This window comes from Petaurus breviceps, unplaced genomic scaffold (genome assembly GCF_028583685.1).
Source record: "Petaurus breviceps papuanus isolate PSGF00001 unplaced genomic scaffold, PetGlider_PUasm1.0 90696, whole genome shotgun sequence".
In the NCBI taxonomy this organism is placed as follows: Eukaryota; Metazoa; Chordata; class Mammalia; order Diprotodontia; family Petauridae; genus Petaurus; species Petaurus breviceps.
In genome coordinates this window covers 7,092,803-7,117,186 of record NW_027187314.1, presented here as the reverse complement: position 1 = coordinate 7,117,186, position 24,384 = coordinate 7,092,803, and positions in this window count along the sequence as shown.

Here is a 24,384-nt window from a genome sequence, read left to right as displayed (position 1 = left end):
CCTTCCTTCCTTCCTTCCTTCCTTCCTTCCTTCCTTCCTTCCTTCCTTCCTTCCTTCCTTCCTTCCCTCCCTATTAACCTTTATCATATCTCTGATGGATTTCCCAGGGGAAGTGAAATACCATGGTTTTGATTAAGTTCATTTTCATTTTGGCATCAGCTTGTCACAATACAGCAGGGGTTTGGGGACACCCTCTTTCCATACCTTTGTGTGTATTTCCCTGTGTCTGCTCAGAGACTCCTAGAAAATTATAGTCAGATATAGGTAGGTTTGGGTCCTTGACAGCTATCATAAACCCTGTATTTGCTCCTTAACTATGGTATTTAGAGGGTGATAGTTCAAAATCTCCCTAAGAATTCAAAGAGAGAGATAGGGGGAGAAGTTATGAGTAAATAAATAGTCATATATTTTTTCCTATTATGCACAAAGCACCATTCTAGGCAAATTGGTAGATATAAATCGACATACATGGTCCCAGCACAGGTTTGAGGATATGGGTTGCAAGGGCTCAGACTCATAATTCTGTTAGTGACATTTTGGCCCATGGACATCTGATGTGGGACCATACACCAAGATACACTAGTGTTCTAGTAAGTCTTAAGAGTTGTAATGGACCCATGTCAATTTGTGTAGATGCTTATGACTTGGGGTAAAGAAGATAGATGTCAGGCTTATGACTCGGGGTAAAGAAAATAGATGTCAGAATATGATTATGTGTTATTGGTGAACTGTTTAGACTACAATTTCACATGATACATGGAAGGGCTATGGTAATCAATATTGTATTGCATTAATAATAGTAATTTTCACTTAAATCTAACTTGTGTTAAGCCCTAGCATAGTTTTATAGTGCCAATACTATAGTCACAGCCCTGATGGTGAATGTAAATATGGTGGCATAAGTCTCAATCACAAAATATAAAAGACTCTCCATATGTAAGAGAGAAGCAAAACATTTATCCAAACACCAGAAAACCAAATCCCAACACCAGAAAACTGAATTGATCATAGCAACATAGAAGTTAAACACAGCAGAGAACCATACCATCCTTTAGCCTTCCCACAAAGCAACAAGCCTAGCTGTCTGCTTTCCTTCCCACCTCTCCCACCATGTAGCTACTCTGAATCCCAGCTTCCTGCGAGCTCTGCTCCACTCTTCACCAAGCTTTTCCCACCACAGGTCCCATGTGATTACATCTGGCCTATTAGGTGGCAGGGAATATCTTCAAATCAGGGAAGAACTTCAAATTCCCCTAGCTTTATTAAGAGATAGAGAAGATATTCGAATTCTCATTACCATTAAAAGTTTATAAACATGCTTATATATAGAGGATTGGAAAGAAGAGAATGATAAGAAAATAATAGAGATAAAAAGATAAGTGATGATAAAATTAATAAAACCTCTCTATCTGAATACCAACTATTTTAAAATCCACATATTCTATAATACATATTTTTAGACAGTAATTTTATATAAATATTTTTCAAAGAATATTTTATGTGTTTGTTATTCAGTCATTTTTTTAGTCATGTCTGACTCTTCATGACTCTATTTGGGATTTTCTTGGCAAATAAACTGGAGTGATTTTCCATTGATTTCTCCAGCTAATTTTACAGATGAGGAAACTGAGGCAACCAGGGTTAAGTGACTTACCCAAGGTCACATAGCTAGTAAGTGTCTGAAGGCAGATTCTAACTCAAGAAGATGAATCTTCCTGATTTGAGGCCCAGCCCTCCATTCACTGCAGCACCTAGCTACTGTGTTTATGTGCATTTGTGTGTATGTATGTGACTAGGTATGCCACAGCATATATGTATGTATATATGTGTATATGCATGTATATATATATGTATGTGTATCAGTATGTGTGTATGTATACAAACACAAACACTCCTATACAGGTGCACACTATCCCAAAAATCGTAGTATAGTTTAACACTATTAAAGCTTAAAACTGCATTAAGACTTTAAGCTTCAATAGTTTAAAACTTTAGTAATAGTTCCTTGGGTAAGAGTTATCCCATCTGCTTTTAGGGAAGATAAAAGATTATCAGGCAAGAATGAAATTTCAGGTACCCTATTAGACTATGTAATCTTTTGCACTGAGATCCAAAGTTTCATTTGTCTATGAAAACACACAGTGATTCTGAGCAGGAGTATATTTTGCAAGGGAGCTAGAGGAGCTAAAAATGGATAGGTTACATAGGGCATGGAGATAGGCTTGACTTCTAAATAAGTATCTTTCTCTCTTTTCTGTCCAAAGTGCTATAATTATTTCCCATATCCCAGATTCCCCATTTTAATACTCAGAATGCCTGAGGGAAACTTGTGAACAAAACAATCTTCAGAAAAGGATCCTGTGATATCAGAGGACCCCTTAGGGAGTTGATAAGAAGGAAAAAACACAGACTTACAGTTGAACTAGATGACCTTTCATTCAAATGCAACCTTCATTAACTTTAAAAGCAGCTAGGTGGCTCAGGAAATAGAACACCAAGCCTGGCGTTAGGAAGATAGGAATTCAAATATGGTCCCAGACACTTACTAATTGCAGGACCCTGGGCAATCATTAAACCTCTGTTTGCCTCAATTTCCTTATCTGTAAATTGGTACCTTACACCTAGGATTATTAGGAGGATCAAATGAGATAATAATTTTAATTTGTGTAGTACACAGTGCATGACACATAATAAACACTATATAAATGTTGTTTATTATTATTATTACTTCTGTGACAAAAACAGTCAAGAGAACTATGAAGGGCAAATTTTATTCCTATATGGATTTTATGTAAATACTCAGAAAAACAGTCTGGAATGGCTGAGGTCTTAAAATATACTTTACAATTCAGGGATTGATTTTTTTCTTTTATTATTTGTATTCCCTGGGGCTTGGGGGATATACTCAGTTCCTGGAGCATAGTAGGTATTTAATGATGGCTTTTGGTGACTAATTGATTGACTACTCAAATTCTGGTTATTTGTTTTTCATCTAAGAATTATTATATACACTTGTAGTAGCCCTGACCTACCTACATAATAAAGTCAACTTGTTATTGTCACACAGGTATCATTCCTTTTATACTAGATCAAGGTCAGCTATTGGACTTGAATGCAAAGTTTTGAAAGAATTATGAAATCATTACATACCTCAATTTCTTTATTAATAAAAATAGAATAATAATACTTCTCCTTCCTGTTTCCAGCCCCCTTTGCTCATAGGGCTGTTAAGGATGTGAAATGAGATAATTATCGGTGAGAATACATTGAACACTTCAAAAGAAAGATGCTATTAAAATACAAGGTATTGTTATTATGCTGTGAGATCAGGGAGAACAAATTGGCCACTTCCTCCCCACCTACATTAGATTTGACAAAACAAGTCAGCAGTCCTGTGATCAGAAGCCACCAACAGAAGTTTGGTTCTTAAAAATAGTTCCTAGCTCTATCTCTCAAGAATACCTTGCTTCCAAGTTACTAAGTTGGAAAGCCAATGCTCTTGTCAGTCTTGATCTATTTCAGTCAGCTCCATTTTATTTTTCTGTAAGGCAGTCAAGTGCATAGATTCTCAGGCAAATGCAATACTTATTAACTCTGCAGCTACCAAATGGGCAGTAGCATGAGAAAAGACAGGAAGTATAGAAATTGTCCTTGCCCTTAGGGAGTACAGAATCCCATTTATAATTCCCTCAGAACTTTGGACTGCCTTGCCCTGGAAAGCCAACCAGCCCTGGAACATGCAATCATCTTTTCAGTCTCCTCAACCTGGAATATCTCTAAGCAAGGCCCCAGCAGCACCCATCCTCACTTCTATTAGTGTGTTCCTCCTGGACCTAAAGTTTTATAAAGAGACCAAGTCAGCCTGCCTTCATTTTCTTCCTGACACTCTTCTTGACTTCCTGGACTTCAATCATGCCACATCCCACCTACTCTATTCCACCCACTTCATTCCCACATCTCTTGCTTTTTGCTTCCTTTTATATGTTGTCTTCTCCCATTAGAAAGTAAGCCCCAGTGCTTAGCTTAGCTTGGTTTCTGGTGCACAGTAAACAATAGATCCTCCCTCCCTACTTTCCTTTCTTTTGTCTTCTCTTTCTTCCTTCCACAGAAAGAAAGAATAACAAATATGTCTACACCTGAAGTAGTAAGCAATACAAGACTACATGTAGTCTAGTATTAAGTTTTGGATAAAAAAAATACTGCAGTTATTGAGTAAAAGTAAAACAGACTCTGAGGTCTAGGACAAGGGATGATTGAGGCAGATGTTTAGGAAGGATAAGACATTCAGGGTAAGGGGAAACCCAAGGTAAGGAGAAGAATCATATAGGTGTTCAAGCAGGACTTGTACCTCTGATATGAGGTTTTGCCCAAGTTCTTTTCACAGCAACTCATTCATTTTTGGTATCCCTTGGCACTCAACTTTCACCTGTGACTCCAAGAAGCTGTAGCACATGGAGCAGCTAGACCCAGTAAAACCATCTTGGCAGATGGGTTAAAGCAGTTTGAGAGCAATATACAGACATAAACCCAGTGGTGAATTAGCATGGATGTCTACCCCAAGTATGTGAAGAGTTCCCCTATGGAATGGACTCATGAGAACAACTTATTCCAATAACCATGAAGGTGGTAGAAGCAGGCATATGAACAATGAACAGCTAGTGCACTTAGAACTTATTTAGAACTAGAAAATAGCAAGGTCAGGCACTGCACCTGTGCCATTGCTGGTCATTCTTATTTTTGTTTTACAACCAAATTTTCATGACTCAGGAAAAGAGACTGAAGTTGAGAACTTTGTGCAACTGTGCCTCACCTAAATCTAATTCACATTCAAGTCAAGACATCACTCTGTGATTGGTCCCCATAAAACAAAACAAAACAAAAAAACAATAACTATTACAATAGAGGAATTTAAGAAGAGAGAGATCTATATGAACTAAAATACTCAAAGGAAATAAAGCAACATATATGGGTCTGGAATATATTATAGGATATGGATGGGTGAATAGGATGGGGGGCATAGGGAACACTGATGGAATATTTTCAAGAAATGCCTCATTTTTTATTACAGTAATGAGACTCTCCAAAGCTTCTGGCCATGCCCATGCTGAATCCAACCACTGCAACAAACTCAATGATTATCATTTAAGTGTACTCTTTATAAAGTAATTTTATCATATGTACTACAAGGTACCTATTTGTGATATTCAATTACTTTTCCTTTTTATAATGTTTCTTCCTCTAAAGCAAGATTTCTTAAGCTATTTTTGTTTGTGTCTCACAGACATTTTTGGCAGTTTGGTAAGGCCTACAGATCCTTTTTCAAAAGGTCTTTTAAAGCCACCAAAATGCACAGCAAAGAAGCATCCTAGTGTATTGAAACAGATTATTGAGAGTATTTTTTAAAAACAATGCCCCTATTGTAGAAACAGATTCTAATTAGAAAAAAATATTGACACATTATGAAGAAGTTTACAATGCTGAAATCTGTAGTCACGTCATTCTTTACTGATCCTGAAGATAGTATTGACTGTAGTAATAATTAATTTTATCCAACTACAGCATATTATTTATATTTGATTGTGTTTTCTAAATACCAATTAAATTTGAATTGATTCAATTCAATTCAATGAACAACTATCAACTTTATACTCCATGTGTGACAAGAGAGTGTTGAATAATGGTTACAAAATCAATATGGGAGATAGAAGGATCTGGGTTCAAGTCTTATGTCTTACCAGAATTCTTTGTCCCTTATTTTATTTCTTTTTAAGGTTTCTTTACTTAGCATAACAGAGAACACAAAAGATTCCAAAATCACAATATTTACAAATTCATAATAAGTAATCCTTATCCTACATATACAAGTAGCTATATCTTCATCTTTTTTCCCTCTTCCTCATTTGTTGAATTTATTGAATCCTATCTTTTAATGTTTATCTTTTGTTTAATGTGTGAGTTCATATGCAAGGTCAAGATGTGCTGGATTTGGTTTAGCAAAAGGTTTTAGTCTTTATGAAATCTGCTTCCAAACTTTCCCTTCAGATGTAAGATCCCAGGTTAGTTGCAGACCCCTCCTGCTTTGTCCATAGCAACAAGACCTCCAGGATTTTCTTCCTTTTCTCAGCTGTGAGACACTGGGATCCTGTCTATGATTCCGTACTCTGTCAATAGGAAAGATCATTATCTATCTGGTTCTCCAAAATGTCTTCAAACCACATTAGCTTAGACTTAAGCAGCTTCCTTCATCACTTCTTTTAATGTATTGAGGAGAGTAAACATTTACTTTCCTCAATTAATGAATCCTTCTGAATATAATTTTATGTTGTCATAGGCTCATCATAAATAAAATGAAACCATTCATATTTTCCACCAAACCATCAATTCTACCTAATTTTCCCCTTTCTGCTAAATATATCACCATGTCCACTAGGCATGAAGCACTAGGTATCTTTGTTTCCTCCTCCATCTCTGACCCAGCCCTTTCCCCTTTCCTCCCTCCCCTAAAATATCCCCATCAGAACATTAAAGCTTTTACAAGACTGCTGATTAGACATTTTACATTTCATCTCAGATTAAATCTGTACTTTCTTCTTCAAAGTTTTCTGACAATAATAGTTATGGGCTTATTCTCCTCTTCTTGTCAAATGCCTCTTCTCCAATAAAGAAACTTCTCCTACCTCTAGTCAGTTTAATTCAAGGGACCTAGAACTTTTGAATATCTTGAATTTTCAGGATTTCATCAAAGTCTTGTCCTCTTGATTAAATTAATGCTTGGTCAAATATTCAGGAAAAGAAATGCAAATGGAAAAGGAAGTCAGGGGTCCTTTTATTTTCCTTCTACATGAGAACAATCCCAATGATGCCAAAGTGAGGAAGGGCTGATCCATCCCTTACCCTTTGCTGGAAGTATCAAAATTACATGATCCCATCTGAAGGGTAGAAGGAAGAGTGTGTCAACCATAAAATCCCTTTCCTTCTAACTCTCATAGCACACTGCTTCTCTGGCACTACCATGAAGTAGTGGAGGTCCAAGGCCCCACCAAGAGTTTTCTGGATGAAGCCAAAGCAACAAGTACTTTTGGCTCTGTCTTTTCACATGGCTAAAAATACTCAGGGAGCTGTCATCCCTCAAAGACCCAAATACCAAATTATCATTTCCCTAAAGTCCTAAGATGGTTTTAGGGAAGCATTAGGCTCAAACTATCTTGCTCCTATAGCAATAGTGAAGATCACATCCCTTGCCATCAGCTAGCACCCTCTCTCCCTGTCTGTGTGGCCTAGAATTTTACTGACTGAATGCTTACAGGGCTTTGATGAAGTGGGAGGCACCCACTCTATATGCTCCAGAGGAATGGAGAACAATTAGACCTTAAATCTATATCAATGCTCTGCTGAACCCTTCCACTGGCATCTGAACTAGTGGCATAACTTAAGTTATATCAGTAGGAGGACCTTTATTTCCCTTCCTCCACTGACCCTTCACGATTTCTAGGCCTTTCTACCCGGACAGCAGCTGAATCCTTTTTTTTTTTTTCTGGATTGTCTCTGCCTATTAGAGCATGAGCTCCGTGAGAAGAAAAGACTATTTCAGTTTTTTCTATTTGTATTCCAAATGCTGAGCATAGAGCTTAGCATATAATATTTATGATTTTTTATTTTCATTTTTCATATATATGCAATATATATGAATCTAAACATATGTATATGTGTATGTGCATATACACACATATACATACTTAGCTGTATAACACTGGACAAGTCATTTAAGCTCTATTTGCTTCATATTTCCTCATCTGTAAAATGGGGGTAATATTAATACCTACCTCTCAGGATTGTTGTGAGAATCAAATGAAATAATTGTAACGCACTTAGTTCAATGCCTAGCACATACTAAATGCTATATAAATGTTGGTTATTCTTATATGCATATACATATATGTATGATACTTTTTTTTTAATTAACAAGCATTAGTTTTTGCTTTCTTACAGCCAACCCCCTTTGGAAAAAAAGAAAAATAAGGAAAAACAAAGTTCTTATAACATATACTTAGCCAAGCAAAACACATTCCCTCCTGAGCCATGTCCAAAAATGTATATGCCATTCTACATTGTTTCAGTTTAATTTAAAAGGGAAAAATATGTCAACAGATGGAGAAAAGTGAGTGGGGCATAGAAATCCCAAGGAGAATCCACTAGTGAATTTTTTTTTTCCCAACCACCTGTTCTTCACATGGCTCTACCATGATCATCAAGCCTTTGCTTGGAATACATACAGTGTCTAGGTACTAACTATCTAATAAGGAAGTTGAATCTGTTTATGGGCTACTCAAATTGTTAGCAAGTTCTTCCTTCAACTAAGTCAAAATCTTTCTCTTTACCTGTTGCAAGTAAGAATTTTTAAAATCATTGCACAGAGTTAGAGTTGCAATTTATTAGCATGGCACAGAAAAAACGTAGGTATTTAACCTGTAAACTTTTATTCTTTTGCACAAATTGATAGTGAACAAATAACGGATTCAGCTTTTTCTAATAATTCAACTTTTTATTTCTTTTTTACCAATAAGGTAGCTCGGAGCCTTGACTATCCAAAGAAATGCAAACCCAGGATTCCAGGTCATATTTTTAGTTGTTCTTAGCATTTTCCTTGTTCATACTCTGGCTTTGCAGGATTTAGAGATGGAGAAGAACTTCCCAAATTAGATCTGGCCCAATTTTTTTTGAGGATGCTGGCAATTGCAGGACTATCATAAAGTTTTATTTGACTTTTTAATCAATCATAATGTCTTAGAGGTAGAAGGGAACATTGAGTCCAAGCACATACTTCCTTCTCTTTAGAGAGCAGTAATAGCTTCCAAAACATCCTGAATGGTAATTGTTCAGCCTCTATAGGAGGTATCATTTGAATCTGTCTTTAAAGGCTGAGAAGGTATTAAACAGGTCATGGTGGGGAGAAATAGGAAACAGTGTGGGCAAAGGCATTAAAGTACAAAAGTACAGGACATATTTGGAAGAAGGACAACAGTCATATTTGACTAGAGCTAATAAAAAATCTATTGTGGAATCACATTCTTAAATTCTAAGCATAGAAATTTGAACATTACTCAATATGAATTAAGGAACCACTGACAATTTTTAATTAGGAGAATAGTTTATAAATTAACAAACAACAAAAACTAATCTAGTAGTGTTTGGAAGCATAGGTTTGAGTGGAGAGAGAGAGAGAGAGAGAGAGAGAGAGAGAGAGAGAGAGAGAGAGAGAGAGAGAGAGAGAGAGAGAGACAGAGAGAGAGAGAGACAGAGAGAGAGACAGAGAGAGAGAGACAGAGAGAGAGAGAGAGAGAGAGGGAGAGAGAGGAGATTACTATGCATTAAGAGATTACTGAAGCAGCCTAGGCAAGTATTACCATGTTTCCCCTATAATAAGCCCTACCCCGAAAATAAGCCCTCCCCTTACTGTGTAAGATTCCTTGAAAATAAGCCCTATTGAGATTGCTACTGTAGTGAAGGTGATCCCCTGTGCTACACGCTACATTATGGTACCCTCTGTATGCACCGTTCCTCCCCCCCCGCTGAAACGCACGCCGTGCTCCGAGCTGCATCCAATCAGAGCTGCAGCAGTGAGCGCGTCATCCTGTTCTTTATTGAATTCATTATTGAATAAAGGTACATTTTTTGTTCACATTTATTTGTTTATTAAAATTGCTGTCAATGTTCATTAAAATAAGCCCTCTGGTGTTTTTCTGTCCAAAAAATTAATAAGACAGTGTCTTATTATCGGGGAAACACGATAATGACAGGTGATAGCAGTAGGGAAAAAAAGGAAGGTAGCTGTAAGATGGAAATGGTGGAAAGCAAACTAATTAGTGACAGCTGTGATATAAGAAATAAGAGAGAAGGAAAAGAAAACAATAACACCAAATCTGAAACATTGGAAAATGGGTTAATGATGGTATTAGTGACAAATAGAGAAGTCAAAAAGAGATGAAGGTTTATTAGGAAAGACATTGCACTCAGATGCAGTTGATGTTGAGTTTTGAGGTGGAAGTGGGACATCCAAGTGGAAATGTCCTGAAGGGAGTCAGAGATCAAGTTTAAAGAGAGAATAGGGGGGGAGGTACATAGTTGGAGTGCTATCTACATAAAGTTGATACTTGAAACTGTAGAACTGAAAGAGATTTCCAAGAGGGAAAGTGAAAAAATATGAATACCAAGGATAGGTTCATGAGGGTACACACAGCTTAACGTGTCAAACAGAGTATAAAGAACCTTTAAAAGAAATAGAGAAGCATTTGATGTGGTAAAAGGAAACATATTAAAACATGGCATTTATGAAGCCAAGAGAACAGAGGTTGGGACAAATGGCCAGAGAGGTCCCTTCAAACTCATATTCTGTGACAAAGAGATCTATCTATCTATCTATCTATCTATCTATCTATCTATCTATCTATCTATCTATCTGTCTGTCTGTCTGTCTCTGTCTATCATTTGTCCATTCATTCATTTATTTATTTGAAATAGTGTGGAGTTTCTAAAGGACATGTTCACTTAATAGAAGGGCAAAATAGTTTTGAGTAGACCTAAGGAAGAATAGAGGATAGAAGGACAGAAAAGAAAGAAAGAAATGAGTACAGAGGATTAACACATAGAACAGATATGCAGAGTTGAGATTCATTGACTGCTATTGTCAGTGGATAGAGTGGGAGAGTAAAGGAATAATGATGGAAGAATATAGGTTGGTTCAATATTCTCTTTTGGCAGATACTGAAAGCTGTAGAAAACTAGTGAAGCTAACACAACTTAAGGTTTAATTCTGATTTTTAGAATGTTTCTGCACAAAATCTCTGACCCCTGATTGTTCTATGGATATCTACTCTTGGTTTCAGGGAAGGAAAGCCAAACTTATTTGAGGCCTCGGTGAAAACTTGGTAAAAACATCCCACCATCCATTCCAAATTGTTTTTAATGTGATTTTTTTTAATTTTGAAATTAATAAAGATAAGCAAACATGAACATTTTATTGGGTCATAGATTTAGAACTAGAGGGGTTTGTGGAGGTCAACAAGTCCAATTTCTTCTAATTTTGCTGATGGGAAAACTGATCCCAGAGAAGTTGATTAGCTTGTCCAGGGTCCCATAGCTATCATGTTATGTCTGAGGCTACATCTGAACCAAGGTCTTCCTGAATCCTAATCTAGCTACCCTGACTCAATTTAAATATGAAAAAAAAGAAAAAAAATGAAATTTTCTATGACTGTGGGAACTTTTTCCAAGTATAATTTTAAAGTATATATTAAATTTAGTATGATAAAAACAAACTACTGTGCTCATCTGTGTCCATTTCTGAACTTCTTTCTCCTCTTTCTGTTTTAGAAATATTCTTTTTAAGAAAACAAGTCAATACATTTATTAAGTTCTTACAATATAAAAAGCACTGTATTAAGTGCTGGGAATATAAATAAAAGTGAAAAGAGAGTTAATCTCAACCTTCAAGGAGCTTACTTTTAATGGGGAGAGACAACATTTAAAAAAAATAATTGAAAGGGGGTGGAGGCAAAGAAGATATTTGAGTCAGGGAATAAGAGAGAAAGTTCAGATAGTTAGGAATATAGCCTGGAGGGAAAAAAAGAGATGTGGATGGTCTGGACACTTCCCTTATAAAAAAAATTGAGAGGAATAAATCAGAGTAAGGGGATAAAGAGCTGAAGTCAACTTCTAGGAGTTTCTGTGGAATAGTAAAGTCTGGAAAGTCAGGAGTATCTGCATCTGTATCACTACTGACCAACTACTCTGCACCCCCATTAGGAGCCTTCTTTGAAACAAACAAAAAAAGTATAACAAAGCAAAATCAATCAATGCAGTGACTACATTTGAAATATTCTGCATAATTTAACCCATCATTGCTCTGCAAAATGATGAGAGACAAGCCTCTTCATTGTTCTTTTGAAATCATGACTGACCATTGTATTGATTAGAGTTTTGGAGTCTTTAATAGTGATTTTCCTTTATATTATTTAGATCATTGTGAATTTTTTTTACATTTTTGTTTGCTTCACTTGGCATCAGTTCAAATGAGCTTTCTGAGGTTTCTCAATGTGATTTCTTATAGTATAGTAAAACTCCATTATACCAAAAGAAACAATTTGTTCAGCAGTTCCTCTACTCAGGTTCATGTTTTGTTTTTGGTACTTAGTGCTTGTATCTGTGTGTGTGTGTGCGTGTGTGTGTTTTTCTGATGATACACACACATCTTCCCTCTTATTAGATGGTCCCTCTCAGAAGATAGATAGACAGATGATAGATTTAAATAAAGAGAAAGATATAGAGAAGGATCTCTGTATATAGATATAGATATGTCTAAATACTTCCATGTGTATCAGCACAGATATATTGTTGGGGATTTTCTGCCCTTTGTTCATTAACAGGAGCATGTCATCAGGAAGGTGATGCCATGACTTGCAAGTGAATTAAACTTAAATGAAGGAGAGTTGTGCAAAGTCACTAGTCTCACTTTTTCTTCCAGAGATATCTGGGTCCAGTGACAAGACATAGATCAGGAAGACTACAGATGGTCCATATATATATGTGTGTGTGTGTGTGTGTGTGTGTGTGTGTATGTGTGTGTGTGTGAATATAGACATACATATGGATATGGAGAGATATAGAGGTAAAGACAGAGATTTCCCTCTGTCCCTTACTTGTGTGGGTTATGTAGTTCCAGTAGTGGTAACAGAGTATGTTGTTATAATGGTAATGGGAATTTAAAGATGTTCCCTGCCCCTTCATAAGGCTAAAGGAATTTGAAGAGCTTCCCTGCTTTGAAAATAAATTCTGCCCCCAATAGGCTGAATGTGGTCACATGGTACCTGTAGTAGTAGGAGTTTGCTGAAGGGTGGAGCAGAGCCCACAGGAGAAGCTTGCTTAGGGGAGGCTTGTTTTAAAGGAAGGCAACATGTTATTATTTTGTAATTAGGCAATGGCTCAGGAGGGTTGTGATGTTCTTTGACCCTGGAGAAGGCTATATATACTCTCTGAGATGAGGTTTTGCTTTGGGGATCATTTATGGGAAGAGTTGTATAATTTGACCATATGAGACTCTGGGCAGCCATTGGGCCCATAGGCTTTCAAAATGCAAATGTTGGTGCTTATCTCTCTGGTGACTATGTAGGTATAAGATTGTCAGACATTTAGAAGCTCTGTCTGTTAGCCTGTCAAATTGTGTTATTTTCTGTTTATTTTTTGTCTGCTTGAAACTTCTGTTTGTATTCTCTAAAGTTCAAGGTACTGACTTTTCCCTCTGAACTAGGTAAATGATATACTTTTGATTAAAATAAGATTGTTCATCCTTTTTGAGTTCCTTTCCTTTTGAAAAGCCCATCAAAGCCCAGGTGGCTAGATGGCACAGTGAGTAAAAGCACCGGCCCCAGAGTCAGGAGGACTTGAGTTTGGTTCCAGCCTCAGACACTCAACACCCACACAAAAAATACCAGCCATGTAACCTTGGGCAAGTTACTTAACCCCAATTGCCTTCCAAAAGGAAAAAAAAAAAAGAAAAGCAGATCAATGAACTTGTGCTAGCAACCATCCTGGCTATGCTAGGTTACTTGTTATTACAGCTTGTGAGTAAATATCAGTCTTGCATTGGTTTGTGGGAAAGCTGAAGGATGGTATGGTTCTCTGCTACATTGTGGTGCATTAACTTCTATGTTGCTGTGATGGATTCAGTTCCTGGTGTTGGGATTTGGATTTCTGGTATCTGAACAAATGCTATGCTTCTGTCTTCTATAAGGAGGGTCTGTTATGATTGAGCAGGTATATTTATAGTGACCGTGGGTGCTATGAATATTGCATTGGTGCTACAGTTGTACAGTTTATTATTATTTTTTTGGACGCTTGGTGCATAATTTCAATTTGCTTTCCCGAACCCTAAGACCTATCACAAATTCTAAATTTTGTCAAAAACAATATTCTAAGAGATTTTCCAAGTGCCATGCTGACATCCACATATACTATGTATGCAAAATGTTCATATTTCATAAAAAGGGAAAGAAATTAAGCATGTTATAACTTATTTTTAGCCGGTACCCATGCTATTGTCTAGTGACCATTATTCCCTTTTCTAAGTACTCAGAAACTATTTAATTGTAGGGGAATGTCCCTATTCTCTCAAGATTATAATAACCACATTTTTATTCTTTTTGAGAGCAAAACCATTTTCTAATCTCTAGTTTTCTCATACCTTGAATATATTCTTTGATTTTTCAAAGATTACACATGGTGGTCGCACCTGTCAGTTTCATTGATATCCTGAAACCTAATTCATTTAGACATTCCTCATGTATTTTGTGCCTTGCTTATCTTTTAACTGTCTTACTCTTTTAGTTTTGAAGACTATTCCCCTTGATAGAAGAGATGATAGCAGAATAGGAAGTAAGTAGGTCTACATTTTTAACTTCAAAAGTTCTTTTACAAATACCATTTCATTTCAATAATGGTAACCCTGGGAGGTAGCCAGAGCCAGGTTTTATCATGACATAGAGCCAGAATGGCATATTGGAAAGAACCTTGACCTAAAAATCATAAGGTCTATATCTGGCTTAGGCATTTTAATTACTAACTGTGTGACCATTGGATAGTCATTTCACCATGCTAAACCTTGGCTGCGTCCTCTATAAAATGGAGATAATGGTGAATTCATTAAAAAATAATTTATTCGGTACCTACTATTTGTCAAGAACTGGCCTAAGGTTGGGGATGGCTAGGTGGTGCAGTGAATAGACCACCAGCCTTGGAGTCAGGAGGACCTGAGTTGAAATCCAGCCTCAGACACTTAAAACAAAAACTAGCCATGTGACCTTGGGCAACTCACTTAACCCCAATTGCCCTCCAAAAAAAAGCAAAAAAAAAAGGAACTTGGCTAAGGGCGGCAGATATATAAATAAAAATAGCGCTTGCTTTCAAGAATCTTACATTCTAATGAGAAGAATCTATATGAAATATTAAATATAAAACATATAAATAATATCCAAGGAGTAGCCAGGAAGAGGGAGCTAGCAACTGTAAGTTTCAGAATAGATTTCATGTTGGAGGTGACCCTTACACTGAGCTTTGAAGTATGCAGATGGGGTTGAGAAAGAGAGGTCATTTCAGATGTGAGGGAGAGGCCATACAAATGCATGGAGAGATGTGGTTGGAATATTGTGTATAAGGAGGAACAAGCAAGCCATTTTGGTTGGATCATAATATATATGAAGGGAAATGATGGGAACTAAGCCTGGAAAAGGAGGCTGCATCCAGATTGTGAGGGGTTTTATAAGGTAAACAGTAGCATTTGTATTTTTTTCTCAGAGATAAGATGGAACATCTTAGCAGGGGAGTTCCATGTACAGATCTGTACTTTAGGAGTATCAGTTTGGCAGCTGTCATAATACCTGTCCTGCCTTCTTTACAGGGTTGGTATGAGGATCAAATAAATATGTGAAAATGCTTTGAAAATTGCAGAGCACTATATAAATGGAAGGTATTATTACCTAATATCCTTTCTCCCTCTTTCTTGAATATGTCTGATTGTTTTAATGTTTATTTTAAATTTACAAATAAAAATGAATAATTCTCAATGGCAAATGTATTTGAATACAATTATATAAATGAAATACAATGTGATAGAAAGTTGGATGCTGATACATTTACAAGTGTGGAAGTTTTCAAAGCATGATTGAGAAATTGTTCTTTCTTCTGACAAGCATCTCCTTTTATTAAATGGACAAATTATTGTTGTCATTTTATTTATTTGCTTCACTGAGCTTATTATCAAACAAATTGCAATAACAATGACAATTTTATTGTTTAAGATGTAAGGATAAAGTTATTATCCTGTAGAAATTTTCATAATTTCCCTCTGTGCCTCATTGTTCTCAGCAGGCATAGTGCTGCTTTGCTGATTTAAACAATTCAGATTTTTATAAAATCACAGAGGCTGGAATGTGGAGGTCATCTGGGCCAAAACTCTGTCTCTAGGGAAAAAACAAACAAAGCCAAATTACTCAAAGTAGATAATTCTAAGGACCATCAATTTAATATCTCCTACTACCTACGAGAAGAGAATTCCTGATTTCCAAAAGAATTGTCCAAGAGTTTAAGACCATTAACTGACAAGACATTTGCTCCCCCTTCATTTAAAGTCTCCTTTGCTATGTTAAAGCTGCTTCTTATATCCTCAGAGGAGAAGAAAAATATTTTTATGGGGAAAAGTGTTAGAGAGTATGTAAAGTCTAGTGGGGTGCAATGAATGCTGGTGGCTGAAAGGAAGGTGAAGACCCTTGGATTAAAATCAAGACCAAGCATCACCATCACATTCATTGTACATTTATTTTTTATTTTACAAGAAAATTAATATTAATAGCAATAGTGGTGATTAAACAATAACAATAAATCTCCCCAAAATCCAGGACACAATCCATTCTATGAGCTGGCGGTTAGAGGGAACAGGATGGCAAAGAATGGGAATTGCCAGGCAAGGGACAAAGTAAGCCAATTGGTTATGTCTTGAAATTATTACAGAAGTTGTAAATGCCTGGCAAGTATCTTGAAAGGCCAGTGAATTATGCTTTGGTGACATCACTGATTAAGATAGTACTCTGACCAGTGTGCTGATGTGACTATTCCCAAGAGTAAGAAACAATGGTGGCGTGGGCCTGCAGTCTGGTTCTAATCAAAACCAGCAGGTCGAACAGCTTGACATGGAGCACTGCAGAATGAAAGACACTCTTTCGTGTTTTAGTACCATGAGAAGTCAAATGAAGTCATAGTAAATCAGAACTAGTATTAGTTACTTGTTGAAAATGCTTCAGTGCAGAGCATAGATGGTGATGACCACTAAAACATGTCAACCATGAGTGTGCATGAAATGGAATAGAAAGGATTACTTTCATCATTTCCCTCCTTCCTATCCCACCTTCCACTTGTTCTATTCTCTACTTTGATCCTGTCCATTTTCAAAAGTGGGTGCTTACATCTTCACTCCCCCTACTTTGCCCTCCCTTCCATCATCCCCCTTCTCATCCCCTCCCCCCTACTCTCCTGTAGTGTGACATACCACATTTAGTGTGTATGACATTCCCTCCTAGAGCCAAATTCAATGATCATAAGGTTGACCCATTCCCTTTTGCCTTCCTATTCTTCCCCTCCATTGTAACCATTTTCCCTTGCCTCTTCTATATGAGATAGTTTACACCATTCTGTCTCTTCCCTTCTTCTCTCATTATATTCCCCTCTCACCTCTTAATTTCACCTTTTAAGTATCATCCCTTCCTATTAAAATGGTCCTGTACCCTCTATCTATGTATAACTGTAAACATATATACAGACATCCACATATGTATTCATATGCCCATATACCCTCTGATTTATACATTATATATGTATATGTATATATATATATATATATATATATTATATATATATATATTCCCTTCAACAATTTTCATACAGAGAAAACTTTCATCAGTTACAATTATTTGTTTTTTTCCATGTAGGAATATAAATAGTTCAACTTTGATAATTTCCTTATGATTTCTTTTGCCTGTTTTCCTTCTCATGCTTCTCTATTCAACTTTGGTTTTTCCATCAAGAATCCTTGAAAGTCCTCTATTCCACTAAATGACCATATTTTCCCCTGAAACATGATACTCAGCTCTGCTGGTTAGGTGATTCTTGGTTTTAATCCCAGGTCCTTGTAATGGGAATGCAAATTTGGAAGATCTTCCCTGCCCCTAGGTTAAAGTGCACCTGAAGCCTGGGGTGGGAGGCTTGTTTTTCAGTAGATGCTTTTTGATTGGCCAGTGAGTCAATAAGGTTGTTACGTTCTCTGAGCCAGGAGAAGGCTATATAAGCCCTGATGTGTAGCTTTGTTTTGGGGGCTCACTTTGAGAAGTGTTTTGTGATTTGATCTGTATTCTGGGAAGCCGTTGTCCAGGGCCCCCCCCGGCTTTGAAAAACCCAGATGTGGAAACCCAGACATTGACTGGGTATGGATGTAATGATTGGACAATTTGGAAATCTGTCTACTTGATGTCTTTCTGTCTTGATAATTCTGCCTGTATACTTTGAAGTTCGGGGTGCTGACCTTTTCTCCTGAACAAGGTAAATGATATATGTCTGACTGATTAAAGTGAGCTTGTTAACCCATTTTGAGTTGCTTTCCTTTATCAAAGCAGATCCAAGAACCTGTGCTAGCAGCCACCCTGGGAATGCTGGGGTGCTTGCTGCTACAGTCCTTTGAACTCTGCAATATCATATTCCAAGCCCTTCTATCTCTCAATGTAGAAGCTGCCAGATCCTGTGTTATCCTGATTGTGTTTCCCCAATATTCAAATTATTTCTTCCTGGCTGCTTGTAATATTCTCTCCTTGATCTGGGAATTTCATAACCTGGCTATAATATTCCTAGGAGTTTTCTTTTGGGGGTCTTTTTCAGGAGGTCATCAGTGGATTCTTTCAACCTCTATTTTGCCCTCTGGTTCTAAAACATCATGGCAGTCTTCCTTGAGAATTTCTTGGAGGATGATTTCTATGTTCTTCTATTTTTTAATGTGTTGTTATGTTCAGTCAGATTGTTGACTCTCATTTCATAATTTTCTTGCATTGTTCTCATTTTTTTTCCTGAGTTTTTTCTTCACTTCTCTTATTTGCTTTTCAAAATCCTCCTTAAGGTCGTCTATGGCCTCTAAACAGATTGTATTTTTCTTGGAAGGTTTTGGTGCAGGAGATCTGACTTCACTGTCTTCCTCCTGTTCCATACTTTGATCCTTTTTGTCCCCAACAAAGGAGTGTAAAGTTGGGTTTCTCTGTTTGTTTTGCTTCCTTTGCCTGATTATGTTGCCACTTAATTTCTTGACTTTTGGGCTTTTTGCCACAGTAGGACTCTGCCATTAGACATGGGAGCTTCGTCCCAAATACTGGGGTTTTTTCAGCTGCCAAAAGTATTACTTGGGTGCCCTCTCTGAAGCCTCAACTGGTGAGCTATTTGCACACCCCAGACTGCAATCCAGATCCAAGCAGGTTAAAACAAGAGCAATTACCCCTCAGACTGGTTGATTGGTCCCCCTACAATCTGCAGGTCAGGAGCTTAAGCAGTGACATGTGGCTGCGGCTGCAGGGCTGAGGTGTCTCAGCTGCTTCTCACACTGTGGGCAAAATCTAATGCACTCCAAACTACTGAATCCAAAAGTCCACCCTTCACTGACCTCTCACTTTGTCCTTAGCATCTATATGTTGATAATTCTGGAAATCGCCACAGCTGTGGTGATCTGAATTCCCTCCAGGTGATGGTTGATCAGGCCAACCTAGGGCTAAACCTCTGGCTCCCTTGGGGCCTGGGTCAGCTCCCAGAGCACTGCACTGGCTGTTTGTTGCCGGCCTGCTGGGCTATCCTCAGTGGGAGATTAGCTTCTCTGTGTCATTTTGTGGGTTCTTTAGCTCCAAAGTTCCTTCAAAGTCACATGAATTGGGGGAGGTGGAAGCCAGAGCACTGAGGAAGTCCTGTTTCTGCCATCTTGACTCCGCCCCATCTCTTATAATATTTGTCAAAAAGTTAAAAATGTTGCAGGACATCCATTCAGCAGTATATATAGATACTGTTGCCAAGGTAAGAATCAGAAAAAAGAAAGATGGGTTTGTTAAGCAGAAAGATAATTTGAGCTCATTATGATTCTGCCTTGCTTTAAATTTATTATCATCTCACCTATGTAAAACTAAGTATGGTTTCCACCTTGAAAAGAAAGTCAAACCAAATCATTTGCTTAACCACTTGATCTGCAAGAACAATGTCAAATCATATCATGTGTTTCACCAAAAACATTTCTCTATTACTCTTGACGATGCTACCATCCATCTATTCAAGCAGGTTTACAACTTAGGTGTCATTTTCAACATCATCACTCTATATCCTCATTCACTCTCACCCCACAAATCCACTAAGTAAGGAAGTCCCGATTCTACTTTCATAATCTTTCTTTTATATGCAAGGAACATGTGTGTGAACTGGGTTTTGTCCATGTAGGTTATGTGTGCCCACATATTTATGTGCAGGGAGGCCTGAATAGATATCACTGTAATCTTCTCCACAGAACTTTCTACAAAAGAGACATTGATTCCTGCCAGGAAAGGTATGAGAGGTTGGGGTCAGAAGGTGGCCACTCTGACTTCCTCAAAGAAAAAGCAATAGGTTAGAATTAGACCTGCCGACACTATGAACATTGTTGATCTAGAGAAAAAATAATGATTTGTATCAAGCTGAGCTCTTTATCACTATCCCTTAACCAAGTCTCCTCAGATGAGTCCCTCCCTACAACTAGAATTCCACAATGAACACACAAAGCAAATAGCAAATAAATCCTTTTATCCAAACTGATGGTAATCATAAATCACAAAAGGTATACAAACAATATGCCAGAGAATATAAAAGACAAAACAGAGTGAATGACTTCTCCTATTAGGAGAGAGATAGCTCAACCAAGAGAGTCCCAGATATCACCCAAAGGGAAATTCTCTGAAAACTCTAGTTTATTAAGCTGGGAATAGGTATATGTTGGAGATCTTCTACATGATGACTTCTTCCCGATGACTTTCTCTCTCTTCAAATATCTTTTTTTTTTAAGCAATAGGGGTTAAGTAACTTGCTCAAGGTTACATGGCCAGTTATTTCTGGGTGTGGTGCTGAGCGTCTGAGCCAGGGGTTCAATCTCCAGGTCATCCCAACACTGGAGCCAGTGCTCTTACTCGCTGAGCCACCTGGCTGCCCCTAAACAATTGCTATTAAGTAACTTGCTCAAGGTTACACAGCCAGGTGTTTCTGGGTGGGTGCTAAGTGTCTGAGCCAGGGATTCGATCTCCAGGTCATCCTGACACTGGAGCCAGTGCTCTTGCTGTCTGTGCTACCTGGCCTCCCCTCTCTTCAAATATCTTAAGAGGTTCTGGATTCACTTAACTGCTCTCTCAAAACTAGAAGCCAGAACACCAGGATCTCTTTTCTCCCAAGCTCTTTCCAACTTTAGCACTCATAAATGCTTTGAATAATCAGTCTCCACCAACAAGAGGAGAGCCAGGCAAATATACTTAAACGTGCAGATGACATATACAACCCTATCTCTCCACTCACATAGCTGCCACCCTGGTCTATGACTTAATCACCTCATGTATGTACTACTGTGAATAGATTTCTGGTTGTTTTCCTGCCTCAAGCCACCTCACCAAAATCCATGTTATAATTTGCTGCCAAAATACCCTACTCAATAAATTTCAATATTTGCCTGTTACCTTTAAGATGAAATATAAAGCCCTAGATTTGGATTTTAAAGACCTTCATAACCTGCCTATAGCTCTCTACAATCCAGCTATATTGAACTTTTTGCAGTTCCCCATTTAGATGTTCTCTTCTGACTCCAGTTCTTTTCAATGACTGTCTCTAAGTCTGTTTCTTCAAAACAGATCAAGTCTCAGCTTCCGAAGGAAGTCTTCCATGATGCAGCACACCCCTCTACCATTGTCTTCTCCCTAAGCTTACTTCCTAATTATACTGTGTATTTGGATTGCATATATGTTGTTGACATGTTGACTCTCTCCTTAGAATGTGAGTTCTGTGAAGGAAGGAATTGTGTTTTTTGCTTTTTTGTTTCCTTTAGAATTTACCCTTACTACCAGCAAATTAGCTAAAAAGGGTGGGGCCTATTTTTCTTTCCTTTAATTTTTTTTCAAATGCTTTATTAACTTCTGATTTACATCATTCATTTCTGCAAGGTTTTGAGTTGCAAATTTTCTCCCCGTTTTGCCCCTACCTGCCACCCCAAAATAGCAGTCCCACAGGATATCCCCTCCTCCAATCTGCTCTCTCCCATACCTTCTCCCATATCCCCTTTGACTTTTCCAGTAGGACATGGTGGATCTCTATCCCCCAGTGCCTGTATATCTTATTTCCCAATTACATGTAAAATAGTATTAATAATAGTATATATGTATGTATGTATACATGTAAATATACATATGTATGTATACATGTAAATATACATATGTATGTATATATATACACACACACTTGATTTTATGCAAACTTGATGCAAAACACTACCATAGTACATATATTGTAAAAGACTGGCTATATTTCCCTCCCTCCTATCACACCTCCCACTTGTTTTATTCTCTATTTTGATCCTGTCCCTTTTCAAAAGTGGATACTTTCAATTTCCCTTCCCCCCCAGCCTGCCCTGCCTTCCATCATGCCCCCTCTCATCCCCTTACCTCACTCTCCTCTAGGGTGAGATACCCTATTTTGTATGAATGTCATTCCCTCCCCAAGATAAATTCAATGATCATAAGATTGACCCATTCCTTTTGCCTTCCTATTTTTCCCCTCCATTATAACCATTTTCACTTGCCTCTTCTATATGAGATAGTTTACCCCATTCTGTCTCTCCCCATCTCCTCTGATTATATTCCTCTTTCACCTCTCAATTTCACCTTTTAAGTATCATCCCTTCCTATTAAACTGGTCATGTGCCCTCTCTCTATGTATGGCTTTGAACATATATACACACATTCACATATACCCTCGGATATATATATGTTTCTATTCCCTTCAACTATTTTCATACAGAGAAAAGTTTTATTAGTTACAATTATCTTTTTTCCATGTAGGAATGTAAATAGTTCATCTTTGATAAGTTCCTTATGATTTCTTTTCCCTGTTTACCTTCTCTTGCTTCTTGTATCTGAATGTCAAATTTTCTGTTCAACTCTGGTTTTTCCATCAAGAATGCTTGCAAGTCCTCTATTTCACTGAAAGACCATATTTTCCCCTGAAATATGATACTGGATAGGTGATTCTTGGTTTCAATCCCAGCTCCTTTGACCTCTGCAATATTATATTCCAAGCCCTTCTATCTCTCATGTGTAGAAGCTGCCAGATCCTGTGTTATCCTGATTGTGTTTCCACAATATTCAAATTGTTTCCTCCTAGCTGCTTGTAATATTCTCTCCTTGATGTGGGCATTTCAGGACCTAGCTATAATATTCCTAGGAGTTTTTGGCATCTTTTTCAGGAGGTGATCGGTGGATTTTTGCAACCTGTATTTTGCCCTCTCATTCTAAAACATCAGGGTAGTTTTCCTTGAGAATTTCTTGGCGGATAATTTCTAGGTTCTTTCTTCATGGCTTTCAGGTAGTCAGTAATTTTAAAATTATCTCTCCTGGATCTATTTCCACATCAGTGGTTTTTCCAACGAGATATTCCACATTGTCTTCGATTCTTTCATTTGTTTGGATCTGTGTAACAGCATCGTGATTTCTCATACAGTCAGTAGCTTCCACTTGCTCCAATCTAATTCTGAAGGAATGATTCTCCTCAGTGAGCTTTTGAGATTCTTTTTCCATCTGGCAAATTAGGCTTTTGAAGGCATTCTTCTCCTCATTGCGTTTTTGAGCTTCTGTTGCCATTTGAGTTAATCTATTTTTTCAGGTGTTATTTTCCTTAGTCAGGCTGTTGACTCTCATTTCATAATTTTCTTGTATTGTTCTCATTTCTCTTCCCAATTTTTCCTCCAGTTCTCTTATCTGCTTCTTAAAGTCCTCTATGGTCTGTAACCAGATCATATTTTTTTGGAAGCTTTCGGTGCAGTTGTTCTGACTTCACTGTCTTCTTCCTCTTCCATGCTTTGATCCTTTTTGTCACCAAAATAGGAGCCTAATGTTGGATTCTTCTATTTCCTTTGCTTCCTTGGCCTGGTCATGTTTCCGCTTAGTCACTTGACCCCTGGACTTTTTGCCACAGCAGTAGTCTGCTAACACACAGGGGAGCTTCATTCCAAATGCTTTGGTTTTCTCAGCTGCTGGAGGTATTAGTTGGATTCCCTCTCTGAAGCCTCCCCACTCTCTGGCAAGCTGGTCCACACCCTAGGTCCTCCATCCTAGACTGCAATCCAGATGCAAGTAGGTTAGATATCTCCTCAGACTGGTCACTTGGTCACCCTACACTCTGCAAGCCAGGAGGTGAAGCAGACATGTGTGGGAGTGGCTGTGCCTGGCACCTCAGTGGCTTCTCTCTCTGGGGGAAGAGGCCTTCACACTGCAACTACTGGATCCCAAAGCCCACTATGCACTGACCTCTCACTTTGGCATTAGCATCTATGTGTTGATAATTCTGGACAACCACGGCTGCTGGTGATCTGGAGACCCTCCGGCAGGTGGTTGGTCAGGGCTGCCCTGGGGCTAAAACCTCTGCCTCCAGCTGGGCTGGGATCAGTTCCCAGTTCCCTGCACTGGCCATTGTAAGGGTTATGGGATTTAAAGACCTCCCATGCCCCATGGACGTGCTGACATAGCAGAGCAAGAGAAAGTG